Here is an 18,343-nt window from a genome sequence, read left to right on the forward strand (position 1 = left end):
TCAACCTTCTGTTTTCCACTTTATATTTATTCTTTCCATTTAACTTTTTTTTTTTTAATAACAGTGTCATGTTTCAGAATTGGGGAACAACAGATATAGATCATAGAAACAGTACTACTATCAGCCAGATCTCCCAGTGATTCACTTGTACTCACAAAAATACTTTGTACACACAAACAGCATTAGGGAATGACATGTTGAGCTTATCCATCAACATGGTTCTGGTATCTTGGGATATGTTAGCTCTTGTTTTCTACATTGTTTAGAAACAGCTTTCTGTAAGATTCAGTGTCTCCATCTGCATAACTATCATCCCTGCTGTAAACTACTTATGCACTGACATGTATCAGTACAGATTTGCATGTTTCCTTTATACTTTCAAAGAAGCTCTCCCCCCTATTTGAAAGATTTGCACATACACAGTTAATTATATTGTATCGGCATCATAATACAGCCAAGCTGTTTTTTTGAAATTTAGAAGCATCAGTTCACAGGGTGCAGAACTAGTTGCCAAGTGTCTGATAGAACCTGAAACAGTTGTGTGTTTTCATTATTTTCAAGTTTCTCATTTTCAAGCTAACACATAGTGGTTTAGTGACTGAAATGCTGTAGGAACCATGCATGTTGATTCTAAAATGGAGATGGGAACACTTTTAGCTGCACGGAATCTACCTTTGAGAGAAGAGTGAGGGCAAAGAGCAGCCGTGGGAGACCATGTGGTTGTGGGGAAAGACCTAGATGATATGGAATATGATCATAACAAGAAAGGAACTATGGCTTCTTGGATTAGAGTGCCCTGAGTTCTTCAGGTGAAGTGTTTCTACCCCACAATGAGCTAGGTGAAGGTATGGGAGGCATAGAAATCTGCTGACAGAAGAGAAATCAAATATAATGTCTAGATTAGCAGATGCTGTTGTTACCTGTTTACTGGCAGAATTCCTTAGTATAGATGTGACTGTAAAAGGAGAATTTTTAGAACCTTGGGGATCTTTCCATATTCCTGTTTGTCTTTCCTTGGCTGAAGCGCATAAGTTTTGACAGAATTAATAGCAAATTTATATGTACTATGTTCTGTTGTACTGCATACGTGTTTGTTGTTTTTTTTTTTTTTTAAACTATGTAGACTTTTATCACAGAAGCAGTTAGTATAACATAGATTTTGCTTAAAGGTGAAATGGCAGTCTAAAGCACTTGCTATTCTTTCTTCTTGCATTAGCACTTTACTCTGTCCTCTGGGCTGCTGGAAGAGTAGGTGACTTTTAAAAGTGTATCTTAATGACAGAAAGAATCTACCTGTCCATCAGCTTCCTTACACTTAAGTCATACCTCTTCCAGCTATTCAGTGACTTTATTATCAGGACACACTACTCCCAAGTGCCATTGGACACTAGTATGGGCCCAAAAGAGGCAACATCCTTCCTCCGCCACCCCATTCTTTGACTGAATAGCATACTTCACAGAGCCCCCAAGATTATAATAAGACATCTAAAAAGTCTGAATAGTCCTCACAGAACAGATTTTTCTTCAAAGCAATCACAAAATGCAAAACATTCTACAAGTCTGCAATTTATTTTTGCTGCACAAAGTATTCTAAATTTTGCCTTTGGAGATGTATATAACATTTTCAAGAAGCTCCATTAAATTTTTTATAAAAGAGACTCTGATCCTAAAAACACAATACTATTTTTAGGGTACATATTTTTAACCCTATATGTTTTTCTTTCTTGCCAGTAAAACACATCAAACAAGCCAAACCCAAGAGTTCAAATTGGCAGTGCTAAATTTAGCTTCTGCATATTCTTGATGCAGTATTAAGCACTTAAATAACAAGCCCCATCCTCCCAGAACACAATACAGCTGCTGGAAACAGTCCATAGCAGACTCAGCTTACCTTGTTGAAAGCCACTTGTAATGCAATCAGATTGAGTGGACCTGGGTTTTTTCCACTGAGGCACAGCAAAATGTTGGCCTCTTGTTGAACTTCTGTCCTCAGCTATTGGTCTCAAGCAACTTCTGGAGAGTGGAAAAAGTACATCAGCCCTACTAAGCTGCTTTTTGCCTCCCAGATAAGCTGTGCTATACATACTTCTCTGTGTTCCCCTAATCCCTTCAGAGTCCCACCTAATGCAGTCTTCATTGATTTAGCTTTATGAACACTCATTGCAAATGAACAACAACAAAACTGTGAAGGGCGTAATCATTTGTGATCAGTAATACCTTCTCTCAGACAGCTTTCTTGAGGCAAAAGTAGGTGAATTTAAGACTTTTGAAGAAATATTAAACTATGTTTGTGCCAAAGTACCAGATCATCAAAACTTTCCATTAATCAAGACTTATGGTTTAACTGAGGGTTCCAGATGTGACCTAGCAGAACTAAAAAGCTGTAAATCTTCAGAAGTACTCATCCACCACAAGATCGTTTAGCCTTCTTTCCATTAGCTTCTCTGTAAGATCATTTTCAGAACCTTCAGTAGTTTCTTCCTCCCGACTGCCAACTAGGGTGTGACATACCAAGATTGTAAAAAGAGGAAAAAAGATACCTTGCAAACTTAGGAAGGTAACACTATTTTATTTTTAATGATTACTCATAATTTCATCTTTTGTCATTCTCTCTCTATTCTTTGCTATTGGTTCGATTACTTTTTCCTTCTTCTGAAAAACTCTGATTTTAAGATGAAAGAATTCCAATTCTACCATCCAATTAAGAAGGAGTGGTCTTTCCTTTCATAGACAGCGTCATGCATATAATTTCTTGAGATAACAGAGTCATTTGTAAGGCAAGGACTTCATAAGTTGTCTTCTTTAAAAGACACAGATAGAAGAAGGGAAGTCTGAAAGCTGTCAGCAGAAATAAGACATTTTATTCTTTCTTTTATTCCGTGTAACTGGAAAAATTTTACTCAGTCAAATGGTGAGAGAAATTTAAATAGCATTACACTCTACAATGACTGTTATTTAAATTTAATGACAATGTTCGTTATCGGTATTTTTCTGTGCAGCATTTGGAAACGGCTTAAAGCTAATATAAATGTGGTTAACTGGTTCTATTTCCTAGTTCAGTCAAATTTCCTCCTTCATTGTCAGTATTGCATATTTCAAAACATGTTGTGACATCTATATTAACAATGTAAACTTGTCCCATAGTCAGAGTACAGACTTAGATGTTTCAAATTTGTAACTCACTGTGAAGTCAATAATGTACATACAAAATATGCATATTATTAAAGAGAGGCTCAGGTTTTCCAGATAGCAGTGTTACTAAAACCCATGCTGCGTGCTTTTCCCTGTCAAAATAGACGTTAAATGAATTCAATTGTTTTGACCGTAAAATCAGTGGGATCTCACAATATACAAATTAATATTTTTCATATTTTTCATAACATCATAATGTCTCTTACTATGTTTTAATCTCTGTTTTGCATCTCTGTTTCAGAGAGAAGTTTGTCACATCAGGTAGAACTAAAAAAAGAAGTATAACTTAGAGTTGAGAACTATGTAAATGTGTTCTTATTCACAAACTGGTAAACATAATATGTGATAAAAGCTGGAAAATGTAATTATATGGTTTTGCCATTCATCCAACCTGTGGTATTATTACCGAACACTTCATGAACACTGCTATGTCAGTTATACTCTTTGGGATTTTTTTGTTGTTCTGCTTCCAGTGGGTTGTTTATGTGAATAGTTACTTTTAGAAATATAGCAGCTGGAAAACTCAAGAGTTCATCTCCACGGTAACAACCACCTTTTTGCTGGAAATATCAGTTAGTTTGAAAAGATATTTTTTCTCTTTGTGGCAATTTTCCATATATATGTAATTAAGATGGAGCTATGAAAGCAGGTAATATTTTATTAAAATGTAGGGCGATATTAAAGTGCTGTGGAACTAATATACTATGATATTTTGAAAGACAATTGGTAAGCAAGTGTAGCAGTAATTTAAATCTAAATCCTATTACTAAAGCTATTTAATTTCTGACTGAATAAGATAATTTTTACTAAAGGATGTTTTCAAGTCAATATTCTTTGTGATTTTTTCTTCTAAAAAGATTAGTTCATTACATTATTTAATATTGGAAAAATGAACCAAATATTTCTCCAATTTGTGGAGATATATTGATGGAAAATTCATGTACAACCTATCAGAATAATGTATTTTATTTGCACTTTTATTTAGTTTCTTTAGAATCTAGGTTTTAAGATTAAAAATCCCTTATAAAATACTTATAAAGACTATATTAATCTCCAAATGTGTATTAACTCTGGTACAAGGCTCCTACTTTTAGTAGAACATTCTATTTTCTTTTATGCCATATTTTCTTACGAACCATAGTGTTTCACTTCCTTCTCTGTCCTTTTATTTGAAGTTTTACACAGGCAGGAGCTGGCAATGGGCAACACAGTGTCCATTCCTTGACACACAGACCAAGTGAAGCTAAGTTATGAATTTCATTTCTCTATCCACTGCATACACGTCTTCTCTCCTTTTTAAGTTATGACTTTTCATTGTGACTTTAGCGGGCACCATTTGTAAACTGATTAACTGCCCATTAATGGATGTTGATCCAAGGCACGTGATCTATTCAGCTGATTCTTTAAATTATATTCAATACTTTTATTTAAGTCTTGCAGTTTTTCAATAATTGTACAATGGGTTAGAGGTGCCAAAAACCTCCTGCACTTCATATACTTTTTAAAACCTATAATTTTTATAAGTACACTATTAAAAGCAAAATTTAATTTTCAATGTCTTTTGGACTATGGTCTGGTAAAAGCGTTTTAATGTAAAAAAAAATAAATTTTCCCTTTAAAATTGTAGAAAAATATTAGTCCCTAAATGACAGTCTTTTCCACTGACTTCAATTGTCTCTGGCTATGACCTTGCATTCCTATAAAAGATATTTCTAAAACTAATAGACTCAGTTCCAAAATGAAATATATATTTAGCCTTAAATTCACCTGTACTTTTTCATAAGATATATATGTTATTAAACAGCAAGTATTCATATACTCTATATGTATACATAACAAAAGGGACTTATGAAAGCTTATGAAAGCCAGAATATGATTTATTCTAGGATCCTGTATAAACTCAAAAGAGATGATGAAGGACCAAGGCAGGACATAATTCAGAGTTAAAACTTATTTCAGTCATTAAAATGACAGAAGCCCAATTAGAATGACAAAAAACACAGTCACCAGCATAAGATCATCTGAATGGACTCCAAGCAGTCACAAGAACTACTAAGAGAAAGTGAGTACTTTGTCAGTCTTACCGTATGATTTGTTAGCAGCAGTGAATCTATAGAATAATACTGCAAGAGAATCACAAAGTAAGCAGAAGATGCATTATTCAGAATTCAAAACAAAATAAACAGAATTTTAATTAATATTTTTATCTCTGTAATACAGTCCTTGAAAAAGTTTATTGCGTGTTGAGTATTTGAAATACCTAATAAAATGTTCAGAATGCGCAGAACACCAAAGGAAGAAGCCTTCCCTACAGCAAAACAAATCAGAGAGAGAACTGAAAATATTTTTGTGCAAATGAACTCTTAAAATGAAAAATGGGACAGCTGTTTAAAGAAATAGCACCACTTTGGAGAAAATCAAAATATTTTGAGAAAGTTTTAAAAAAAAAAATCTTCAGTGTATTGTCTTCTAGCAAGAACATATGATCTCAGATTTTTTCCCCCAACTTGTGGTGAATATAGGTCAGATTTTAAGTCATGCTGCTTGTTGAACGTTTTGTTTTGTTGTGCAGGTTGTGATGGTATCCCGTGGTCCAATCAATTCTAGCATTGCTCTGTGCTGTATTTCTTTATGCAGCTGAATAGCCATTAGCTCAACTCAAAATGGATTTCTCAGAGAAGAGGCTGTGCATGGCAAACAATGAATAATACTGTTATCTGATGCACAACTGGAAAATCCATTTTGAGATACTTCTTGGAATACCTGGTGAGTAGGTTATAGTCCCTGAAAGTCTGATGAAGAAAGCATTTGGAATTCTTCAACAAGGCAAGCAAACATTATGTTTAGCCAAACAGAACAAACTAGCAGATAGATCAGTAAATCACTCTGAATTGGTCCACTCAAGACATGGAGGTGGGCTAGATCCAAAGCAATTTACTTTCCTTCCAGGAACTAGAAGGCAGCCAGGGAAATAACTATGATTTGTAGAGTAAACAGTCCCATCTTTCTCCATTCATAATAGAATTTAAGCTAACAATTTGATCCTAAAGGTTTTGTTTATTAAATAGCTGTGGAATGATGTTCTATACAGGGATGTTGATCACAAAGTTTGAAAATATAGTAAAGGAAAAGAGATATTGTTTAGCACTTTCCAATATGTACAGTTACCTGCCTATGTGCACCATCTCTTTATAAGCCATTATATTCTGACTTTATTTTCTTTGTCCTTTTTTTACAGCTCATTATTCTTTCCTTTAGTTCCTTTCTTACAACAGAGCATTAGAAGATAATAGTACATGGAGTGTTTAATAAGATTTTATCTTTTATTTATGTCTTCTCTTCTATTCTATCTTGCTCTACTCGTGACTTTTTTTCCTTCACTTAAAAATTAAGAAACCCTCCCGAGAGTGTAAAAGACATTTGACTCCAGATCCTAATTTCCATACACTACTGTAAATCTACGTTGAACTGTCTAACTGAATCAGTGAGCCTACACATGCTTTAGACTGATCTACTTGAAAGATAAATCACATCTATCGTTCCACCTCATTCTGGTCCTACCTTTCCATTTTAAGTGCCTGAAATAAGCAAATCCCTCTTTTAACCCATGATCTAAGTGTAGAACACACAGCACAGATGATAAAGGTCTACAATCATCATTTACCCATACACAGTTAATATCCATTTTTCAGCCAGTAAAACATCTTTTTCTTACAAATCTTCAGTGGAAGGCTACACTGAGGCAGGGGGAGAGAACAGGGGCAGGGGGGAAGGGGAAGGTTACTTCAAGAAAGAAAAAAAAAAGAAATTTATATTCAAGATGGTGAAATTAAGCTTCTAAATAACTATTCATAAGCTCAAGCATAGCCAATAGATAGACCTGAAAATTTAATGCATTCTGTATTTTTAAAAGTTCTTAAGACACTGATATTTCTAAAATTAAATTCATATAGATTTTATCTAAAATCTCTAAATCCCTTCTCTAACTTTAGTAGACAGCTGCATACAAATGAAATTGTCCTGAATTTCATGTTACATATAGTGAATCAGGACTGAAACTGAAGATCCAATGTTGAAAGTGAAAAATTACACCACTTGTTAGGTTTAATGCAGTTTGTTCTACCTTCTGACTAGGAAAATGCGTTTCCCAGGTTTTGTTCTTTAGTGCAATTTTTTTGTCACTTTTTCTTTTTTTTTTTGGAGGGGGGGAAGGTCCTTCGCTGTTTGCAAAGAGAATTAGGAGAAATCATATTCCCCGTTTATTTAACAATCGAACACTTTAAACATGTCTGGAAGCAAGCATGATTGAAGGAATCACAGGCAGATCTGATATATCAGCAAAAGCAGCACAGAGGATTCAAACACCAGAACTGTTCCTGTGCTGTGCTGATATTTCCCTTGTCTGGTATCAGATCAAATTCCTTGGTGGTTTGGTTTTTACGTCCTCTTTTCATGGCAAAATTGGCTTTTTCTCTTCTCTGCTGTTTCTGTGACAAACTTGTGTTAACTGAGCCTTTCCACAGATGAGAGTGTGCCTAAGACACCGACAATCCTATTTAGTCTGCTACTCCAAGAGAATAATTTCTTGCTATTGTACATGTTAGAAAGAGATAAGGGACTTTTAGATGATTTGGAGACAAGATACAGCAGGTTTTACTGTTGTCAGATGCTTTTGGAGGTGTCAAGAGAATCAGAGAAAAGAGGAAGAGTTTTAAAGTTATCATGTATATCTGAATGATTCCTGAGTAAATGTCATATATTTAATTAAAAGATACTTTAAAAGGAAAAAAGGAACATTTTACCCATTAGATTATGCCATGATTAGGAAAAATAATCCAATTTGAAACCTGAAGCCTGACTTAACTATCACCACTGACAACATGGAAGGAAGCCTTTTCCTTTATTCTATGAAACTAGAATAAATTGAAAGGAACAAGAAGGATGTATATGAACCTACACAAAATACCTGCTATCTCACAGATATTACAATGATGATGTCACCTGGAGCACTGGCCCTGAGCACTGATCACCATCACAATAATGTCAAAATTATAGTCCTGACTGTTCTGAAACTCTGTGTTTGAATGGAAAACATAAGAAATTTGTGTGCAGACTGTAATAATTGGTAGCTATTAAAATAAAAGAGTTTATATATTCCCATCCAAATTTTCAGACTAGAGGGTGGTGCTGGGGATGGTGTATATGTACATACTCATTGCTAAAGGCACCAGTCTAGTGGTGCCATTTCTGAGATGCGTCTGATTCCCAATAAATACTCATCAACTACTGAAAAGACAAGTTGTTAGAGGGGAAAAAAATATGAACAGGAAGTTCACTCTGAAAATATAACTCTAAATTTTAGCTTAGGCTGTTCTCAGACTGTCATCATACCAGGGGGAGTTATGCTGAAAAAGATTTCTACTTTATGGCAACAGAAGTTTTAAAGCAGCACAGTTTAAGCACAGAAATATGCTTTAGAGAGTAGAGTATACTGTATTAGAATAGTTTGAGAAGTTTCAGAAATATTAAATCCAGACCAACAGATTATCTGAAAGATCATTCACGACGCTTCTTTATATTTGAGTAATTTCATCTTTTGTATTTCCTTTAGCAAGACTCTTGTGCAGCAAAGGGATTGCAGATGAGAGAGAAAATGCAATGCAATGGCAGCAGACTGTTTAGAGACAAATTAATCCATAAACCTATGAGTTTTCAATGAATTTTAAAGAATTTCTTAGAAATGACACTATGGCTATGGTAATGAATGGAAACTGAAAAAACTAGCGTGTCCAAAGGTGAGTTCAGAATGAACAGGTAATACATTCCTCTTCAAGTTCTTTGAAGATGTAACTGTTAATATAGACAAGGGGAACTAAGAAAAACAGCTCTTTGAAATAATCAGATCGACTTTTACCACCCCCTTCTGCACCAAAAGGAAAAATAAGTAGAGTCCTGTGAATAATATGTAAGAGTCATTGGAAAGAAAGATGAGCCAAAGTTACAAAAGTGAATTTCTGGTAGTTCCACACTTCCAGCTGAATGTTAAAATATTTCTATACTTATCCAAGCACCAACCGAAATCTTTATTAGGGCTAATCAGGCAGTCATGAAAAGATGAAAGTCTTAATACTAGATTGGATTAGATTTTGTTCTGAATTTCTAAATTGTTCAAGGATATTTGGACCTCTTGTTTTATTCTAAATATTTGTAATTTAAAGACAGGAAAGGTTATCTATGAGATATGCAGGTTGCAAAGTTTCTTTAAGTAATAATCACCATCTCCTAAATGCTGAAGGGAAACATTGTCTCCCTCACCTTCCTGCATACACGCACAACCAACTACTGACCTTATGTACATATCTCTTATATGCTTAAAATACCCACCTTGCTTTGTTCCCCACTTTCTCTGAAGGAGCTGAATAATTGTTATTGCATGGAGGTGAAAAAAAAAATGTATTTTTATTTGTCAAGTCAGTTAAGTCCATTGACCCTCATACACAAAACCAGCTACCTTCAAGTCTTCTCACTTTTCCAGCTTCCATATGCTAATTGTTCATGTCAAACACTACACTCCTCTTATGTACTTCAGTTCCTTGGGGAGCAGTTCTTACAACATTCATTCTTATTTAGCAGTATGTTATTCTCCAGAGAAAGACCCCTTCTCATTTATTCCAGTCCACCTACAAAAGAGCCTGGAAAACACTGTATAACCCTTCTGAAGGTTATACAGTGGAAAGACCTACTGTTTAATGCAACACAATATCCTGAAGTACTGAAGCAACTAAGAGGTAATAGGAGGAAGGAATACAAATGGATGGAAAACACATGAAGCTCTCCTTTATCTACTTCCAGCGGGCATTAGAAATGGAAGAAGATGGTCTTTCACTTTTTATTGCTGAATTTGGAAGATGTGGTTCTAAACGAGCTGCTCTTGCTCCCTGTTGCTTTATGTAATAGATGGGGAAATTTTAATGGACTTACTGATGATGTCCCAAATTTATTTAGTCTCCTAGTGATCCAGCTAAATGTATTTTCAAACTGTCAAGATAGCTTAAAAATCAATTTTGATATCTCCTTAAGCTCTAGCAGTTCCTATTTGCCCTCCCAAACCAGCTGGGAAACAGGTGGGATGGCAAGCCTTCTCTCATCTCAATATGGAAGGAGAAATTTCTAATCAAAATTCTTTAATTTGTGGATTTCTTCTTTATTTCCTGTAGCATCTGGCTAGAAATAAGTGTCACCATTTAAAAAGCATAGGGCATGGTTCAGGGCATGAATAATGCCTTCAGAAATCACACACGCGCGCGTGCGCACACACACACACACTCTTCTCAACTTCTTTTCTCTTATAAACTGTTATTACACCTTTGGTGTCTACGATGGGAGATGAACACTGCCAACAGTGTGACAACATCAAAGGCATCACTTAGAACTACTGCAGGAGTCACCAACAGAAGAAAGAATGAAATCCAATAGTAAATCTTGCTACATATAAATATAGAAAAAAATTATTAAAATATTTTCTCCTAGTTTGCATATTTATAATCCTAAATCTGTAGCTGACTTGTTTTATGAATCACCTTACTACTATGCCATGGGAACGCACAGAGATAAAAATTACAAAGCTGTCAAGCTCTTCTGATGAATAGTACTTGTACAGAGCTCAAAACTCTTAGATTACATCTCCAGAGGTCTCGCTGCATGAAAGTGCAGTATAAATAGCTGGTTTGTTCAGAATTATTTGCTAGATTCTTTAGAGATATATTATCATATCAGCTCTAAGTCATTGTATACTGCTGGTGGACTTCTTTCTGAAGCAGAAACTTACTCTGTTCTTAAAAAAGTTCCCTTGAAATATAAACTATGCTGGGTTATTACTGTCGTATTAACATTTAAATACATCAGTTCATAGAACTGTGTTCCTGTATAACTGCTCAAATTTTATATCCGACAATAAAAATGAAAGTATAAAAAAAAAATCTCATTCTGCATCTTCTGTGTTTTTATAGTGTTGAACAAACTTAAGAGTTTATATCAGAGTATGGCAAGACTTAACCTACGTAAAGCTGTTATTTTTTCTTTAGACATTAAGAGGTATTGAGTACAAAGAATCTCCTGTCACAATTGTTACATTGCACTGTTGATAAGTTTCCTTGCTGGGCAAAGAAATCTCTATCATCTTGATGAAAAGTATATAGTCATTATTCTGAACTGCATCTATCATCTTCGTTTTAAGCTTCCTGCTTTTCTTTGCTGTGGCCTGTTTTCTTTAAAGCCTCCTGTTGCTGCTCATTTCCTCACTCTGCTGCAGAACTCCATTTCTAGGCAGGGAACAACATCACAGTTATAAAAACCTCAAGTGACTGTTGAATTGCTGAGTTCCCCCCTTTCCAGGGCAAATTAGTATGTATAAAGTAGAGTGAGCAGAGTCTCTTCTCAGTTCCAAGCTACATGTACTACCCCTATTATGCATTGTCCAAATTCCAAAAACAACCTATTAATTTTCTTTGTATTTCTGAAGGGAACACTACAACAAATAACTTACTGACTCTCCCCTATATTTAATTTAGATTGTACGAAGAGAGTATTGCTTTGCAGAAAACTGACAAAAATCAAACCAAAACAAAACTACACACACACACACCACACACAAATAATAAAAAGACTATAAATCCTTATCCTGATTGTATTCTTGCAAAGGCTGGATACATACTTGAGTAATGAATTTGCATTTACACATTCTTTCTGAAGTTTTTATATGTATCTCAAGTGAATCAGCCCCTCCCTGTCACTAATCAAGATGCCTTCAGTAAATAGAAGGTATCAAGATACCACCAGAATATGATGGATGACAGAGATGTTTCCTGGGAAGAGCTTGCATGCAATTAAGGCTCAGAGCTAAGCCGTCGTGCCAACCATGGCTGGGACTCTAGTCAGACTTTTTGTAAGGTAACCAAACACAGAAGCTCTCTGCACTTTCCTCTAGCCAGGCTCATACATCTGAAGTCTGTCTTTAAAGGTCTAGCATCATGTAGGTTATCAGTTTCCCCAAGCAATGTAGTAAGAGCACAACTTGGTTAGTATGAAAATGAAAAAAAATGTGAAAATGAAAAAATCCTGTGTTAGTAACTTTTTGATTGACTAGCTGATTTTTATGAGTTGATTGGTTTTGTTGAGTTTGTGACTTTTTTTTGTTGTTGTTGTTTGTTTTTAGAGCAATGAGCTGATACTGTTAAAAAGTAATTTGAGTAAAGCAGAATTTAAAATTATGGTGGATTTTAGTATACAAGATCTGGCCAAGATTCCACCTTCACTTATATGGTTACCAATATGGAACAAAACCGATGTAATGAATTAGCCCAATGTTACACAAATGACAGAACTGAATCTCACACTTCACAGCTGAGAGGTTATTTTATATGCTACATTATACTTGCTCCCAGAAGAACTGCCAGAAAAATCTTGACATTCCAAATGAAATCAAAGACAGTATATTATACAACAGTTAAATATAAAATCCCTTTTTTCCAAGTTCTTATATGGTGTTTTTATTGTTGTAGTCTCAGATATGTTTCTGTTGGCAGGAAACACCAATACATTTTAAACTCTTTGCATTAAATTGCCTTTCTATACTATTCTGCATGCTTAGCCTAAACAGTGTAATTTTTTCCCTGAACTACTATAAGCCCCATGGAAAGAAAGAAATTGTAAAACATGATTTCCCATATGAATTATTGCATTTCTTGTGATTAAATTTTTGGGCAGTTATAATGTTATCTATTTCTTTCGACAAGTACAATTATTGTTGGCATATGCACCCAAATTGTATTTTGCTTTCTGAAAAAGGAGCTCATTACAATTAGGAAAGTCTCTAGTAAAAGGAAGGCATAGAAAAAAGTACTTTATAAATATTGACTTACTCTTAGTACATGTCAGCAAAAAGGCAAATGACCACAAATCACAGCTGTAAAGGAAATACAATAAAAGCCAGAAACAGTGAACAATAAAACCCAGAAACCTATACATGCTGGCAAGGATAAAGTGATTTCCAGACTCCCATGTGTCTGAACTGGAAACAGCCTAAACAAAAAAAAGATCCTCCAGATGGATGTTTTGGTCCATAATTGACATTATATCTATATGTATTCTGTATCATTATAGGATAGAATATTTTATATCGATGTTAGTTTTGCAAGACAGTTCAAAACCAACATATGATTCATGGTTGTCCTATTCTGTTCCTTGTGTGGTATATTTGACTTCACACATTGTCTTGTGTGGTTCAGGCTTTGGTTATGGTTAAACGGTAAGGACTAGCCCACATCCATATTGTTCAACTCACAACAGCCGAGTACATGCTATGTTTTGTCTGGAGTACACAAGGACATCATCATTATTCTGTCATACTTGTTTCTTCAGTTCATACATAGCTGTGACATGCACTGTGCACTGTGGTCACATACTGTCTACCTTGGGCAACTAATAGATGTTTTATTTATGTGGGCACACCATATATGTCAGCCTTTTAAATCACTCATGACCTAAGGATCCTGTTTTCTGATCTGAACCCTCCTGCTGTTGCTGCTTGTCAAGAAGCAAAAACTTTGCAGGGATGACACTGAGCAGTTCATTAGCAAGTGGATCTTACCTTCTTGGTGTTCCTGGACCTTCAGAGAACCTTCATACTAAATGTCTTGCTTTCCTGATGCCTTAGAAATGAACTTACTGCTCCAACAATAAGAGTGGTAACAAGGAATAAAATTTCTGAGGTAAACAGTTAATTTTAAACTCAGAATTTAAGTTTACTTATCAGTATAGTACCCCTATGGTCACTACAATAGACAGTTTGTATATATATATAAATATAATATGCATTCACTGCTGCATTCATTTCCCATAGAATAAACCATTTTCTTGAATGATTTTTGTGATCACTATGTGTCATTAATTGCAGTTTCTTAGTACAGTTCATATCAACTTCCCCCACTCTCAGCTCCATGAATGCACCCAGGACAATTAGGAATGGCACCTGGCTCCACAGGTGAAACCCTGGCTCTGTTGAAATCAATAAAAGTTTACCACTTTACTAGGATCACAACTTTTCCACCCATTGAGCTTCTACTTGAAACATTTTGCACTTGTATAGCTGATCAATCAAAGTAAGCTAGAGGAAGACAGATGCTGCACAATGGTATTCTCACATATATAATTTCTGTAATTTCTGTAGAAATCCCTGAATGAATTTATGATTCAAGTGTCAAGTTGGCTCATTGTTTTGTTTCTGTTACGTAATGGTTTGTGGTTTTCTTAATCCCCACACGGTATTAAGTGGCTCATAGACCTGCCATGTAGAAAAATAATTCAAAATACTACTTGATTCTCTTGCCTTCTGCCTCTAGTCTTTTTTCTGCTCCTGAACATGGAAGCCAACTTCATATGCATTGCTGTCACAAAACAATTTTAAGTTTCTTTTTCCAGAAATAGCTTTTTGTTACAAGACAGAAAAGAAACAATCCAATTTATATTTGTTTAATTCACTGCAGTTCCAGGCTTTACTGCAATCATCATTGTAGAAGCATAGCCTTTTAAAATAGACCTCAGAGATTTTATTAAGTGAAGTCATCTGTAGTTCAAATGTTTAGTAGTTTACAGGTATAAGCCTTGATATGCAACTGTTACACCAATAGCAAAGGCAGGCTTGCCTTCTTACCTCCATGAAGATATTTAGAAAACACTGATTACTTAAATAAAAAAAAAATCGAAGGCTGACTGAAGGACAAACCTCATATGGACCAAAAAATACTAGAATGCACATTTTATCAAATGTGTAGTGGAAACCAGTGCAGGAAGAAGGTCAGTTGTAATGGTAAAGAATTATAGATGGTAAGAAGTTGAACACCTAGGTGTTCATTTTGCCTGTTAGACGAATAACGTATGCTGCTGTACATCTGTAGAACAGCAGGAAAGGTTTCATGAGACCTGTGAAAAAGGGCAGAGGTATTGTTTGGGAGAACAACTGCAGATCTGAAACACGGGAGACATTTCTAGGGACATTTACAAGAAGCCTTGATCTTCCTCCTAGATAAATCGGACTGATTTCAAAAGGGAGTGGGATTGATCCTTTTGGTTTCCTCACAAGGCAACATCAAAAAAGGCTGCCCATGAACTCATATGCCAAATGAGAAAAAGTAAAGCAGATGAATTTGATTTTAGAGAACACTTTGATAAAACACTGTAATTCAACATAAACACCCAAGAATGAAAGTACTGTAACAAAAATAGAGCTATTTTTTTAATATAAGTAACTTTTAAAGAATGTAAAATACTCCAAGAAAACATGATCAAAATTCACAAGGAGAGCACAAGAAGAATAGGAGATAACTGAAATTCATCCAAGGTGAAACTAAAAGAAAATAGGGCAGCAGAGACCAATTTTATCAAGTAAGATTGAATAATCAAGAACAATAGAAGCAATAAGAATATTTTTAAATATTGAATGCTCTGAAAAATCGAAAGGAATTTGAGATTCCTAGGTGAATCAGAAGCAAACTGAAGAGTAAGAAAGACACTGTTCTTCCATAACGGGAAAGGAGAAAAGAGAGATATTCACACACAGCAGTCTCACTGCAGTAAGATCTTTGATTATAGTTTGCGTATCTAGTTCTCTAAAAGACAGTAAATTAAATGGATGTGGCTATCCCACCTTTCAAGCAGGAATTGTATCATGAGTCTGGATTAAGTGTTCTTGTAACTACTTTTTAACATCTACAGTCTTAGAATCTGTCTTTGCTCTGTACAGACTACATTTCTGTCTCTTGCTGTGCTTGCTTGTGAACATTAAAATACATTTTTTTAAAGACTGAACAGTCTCCCCACTTGTATGCAGCTTGTGTTGGACCACACACCACAGGAAGCCTGATTCATGTCACATACTTACTATTGGTCCATTTAATGTCTGAAAAAAAATTACACTAGCAGATTCCATGAAAAAATATTTGTACAGCTAAACTAGAAAAGCTTTTCTCTTTTTATTTTTCCCATTATTTTGAAAATTTAAATGTTAAAGCAGTAGTTCTTCCACTGTATACTCCCTTATGTACCTCTACTCCCCCAGAAATAGTCTCCTAGGTTCCCTAAAGCGTAAGACTGGAGCTGTGTGTCATACATGCTTATTCCTCTTGTTTTGGCACTCAACTCAAAATAAATGAGGGATTCTATATCGCTCCTGAATTTTGATTGTAGACTGCAATAGTAGCAAGAAGCAGTACATTTTGGTAGTTCTATGAAAGTCCTCTACAGAGGTTGCTTTTAATATTTCCTTGGTATGTATTTAGGTAAAATAACTAAATATTAGCCACGTGTTTTCATTTATTAAGAGTTCCTCAGGAGCCCAGGCAATCAATGTCTTGATTTAGTAGGTTTTCTTGTTTGGTTTTAAAAGTATTTGGTTTGGGGAGGTTTTTTCTTTTCTGTCTATGGCTATGTATTTATGCTAGCAAACATATAGTTTAAAGATAGGAGAAGCTTGCGAGATTTCCATTTGTTAAAATTTCCAGTTTAGTCCATGGTCTCAAGCACAACCTTAAGAATTTTATTGTCATCAGAAATGAGATTTAGTCCTAAATAGGAAGGTGCATCATGCCAGTTTTCCAAAACAGGCTTTATGCTGGAATTTCTTAAGATCTTTTAGATATCTGAAGACTTATGCTATGGAGTTCCCTGAAGATGAAGACAGAGATCTTGAACTCGCTTGGATATTCTGGCCCAAGTCTGAAAAGTAGGAGGGATAGGATGGGTCAAATATGTTCACAAAAGGCTGTTTTGCTGATGAGATATATTTTATGAGTGTGCAGAGGTCCACAGTTCCTAAATGCTGAAAATTTTCGCTATCATATCAAAAGGTTTGCTCAACAGAAGCTCCTTTTCAGAAATGTCAAGAAGTACAGATAAGCAAGAGCAGGAATAAATGCTTCCTTGCAAATCCTCCCTATCACACAGCTCAAAGTTCAGAAGGCAAACAATAAATAGAAAATTAAACTTCAGATAGGTAATGGAGTCATCTTAAGCTTCAATGCAGCACAGAATAAGGTGTAAAACACAAGCGTGATTAATAAACAATTAATAAACAAGAAGGCCTTTCTGGTTTTCCTTTGTTTTTCTTAGCTAGAACTTTTAGGTTTCTTCCTGGCAAACAGTTCTTGTCAATATATATATAGATTATATCATTGAATATATATTGAATATATATTGAATCATTAATAGATTCAACTAACATATATTTCTGATACTATAGCAGAAAACATTAGCCATCCCAGGTGCCCAAGATAAGTTCTGTGGGGGTTGGAGCTATGCACGACATTAACTATTCCATCAAGATTTAGTACCCATTATTAATAAAAAAAATATTAATTCACCATAGAATCCTATTGCTTTCTGTACTATAAAAGTTAGCTATCACCCTGTCTTGGTTAGATGACCAGCCAGCCCTAAAGATAAAACTACTAAAAATGCAAATGGAGAATTGGAGACTGAGATAAAGAAATGGCAGATTTATTAAGCAATTACTATATATTTTCTGCCTTTAGATGAAGAAAGAAGATTGATGGACTGCTGCGTACCATATTGAATGGTATAATACAGTTAGCAATTGTAGTGCACAGACAGCAATGGAAATGGGTCTGAAAAGATTAGTCATATATTAAAATAGACAAAGTACTCTGTCTAGCGATACATGGCTAAGAGACTGAAAGGAAGTGAAGATGGAAATGAAGAAAGTTTTTTGTCACACTAGTCAAAAGCCTGAAAAATATTAGAACATTACAACTATTCAGAAAATAGCGATAGAAGAGACTGGTCACTTCACCCAGTCCGAAAAAAACTTTGATGACATCCTCTCAATTCACAGCCAGGAAAAAGAAAAGCTTTTTGGAGAATAAGCCTCCTAGCACTATGTGAAATACCACAATAGACGTGCATTCGCAATCCTCCTGATAGCAGAGTGCAAAAACCAAAAGCCTCTTATGGTGTCATGGCATAGACTAACCCTGATACTCCAGTAGGTTGTGGGGCATCCACTGTTTTGTGGCCTATTACAACAAAACTTCTCAGTTCTGGAAGTTGCATGACTGCAGAGCAGACACATACAAACCAT

General features: G+C 35.1%; 1 long non-coding RNA gene across 1 annotated transcript in view; it reads right to left on the minus strand.

Moving 5' to 3' along the window:
- Positions 1–1,719: 1,719 nt before the first annotated feature.
- Positions 1,720–18,343, minus strand: part of LOC135413160 (uncharacterized) — a 155,454-nt gene continuing 138,830 nt past the window's right edge. Inside the window, exon 5 of the long non-coding RNA XR_010430114.1 lies at positions 1,720–2,013. This is a non-coding gene — a long non-coding RNA (uncharacterized LOC135413160). The remainder of the gene's footprint in view (positions 2,014–18,343) is intronic.

Source organism: Pseudopipra pipra, chromosome 4 (assembly GCF_036250125.1).
Source record: "Pseudopipra pipra isolate bDixPip1 chromosome 4, bDixPip1.hap1, whole genome shotgun sequence".
Taxonomy (NCBI): Eukaryota; Metazoa; Chordata; class Aves; order Passeriformes; family Pipridae; genus Pseudopipra; species Pseudopipra pipra.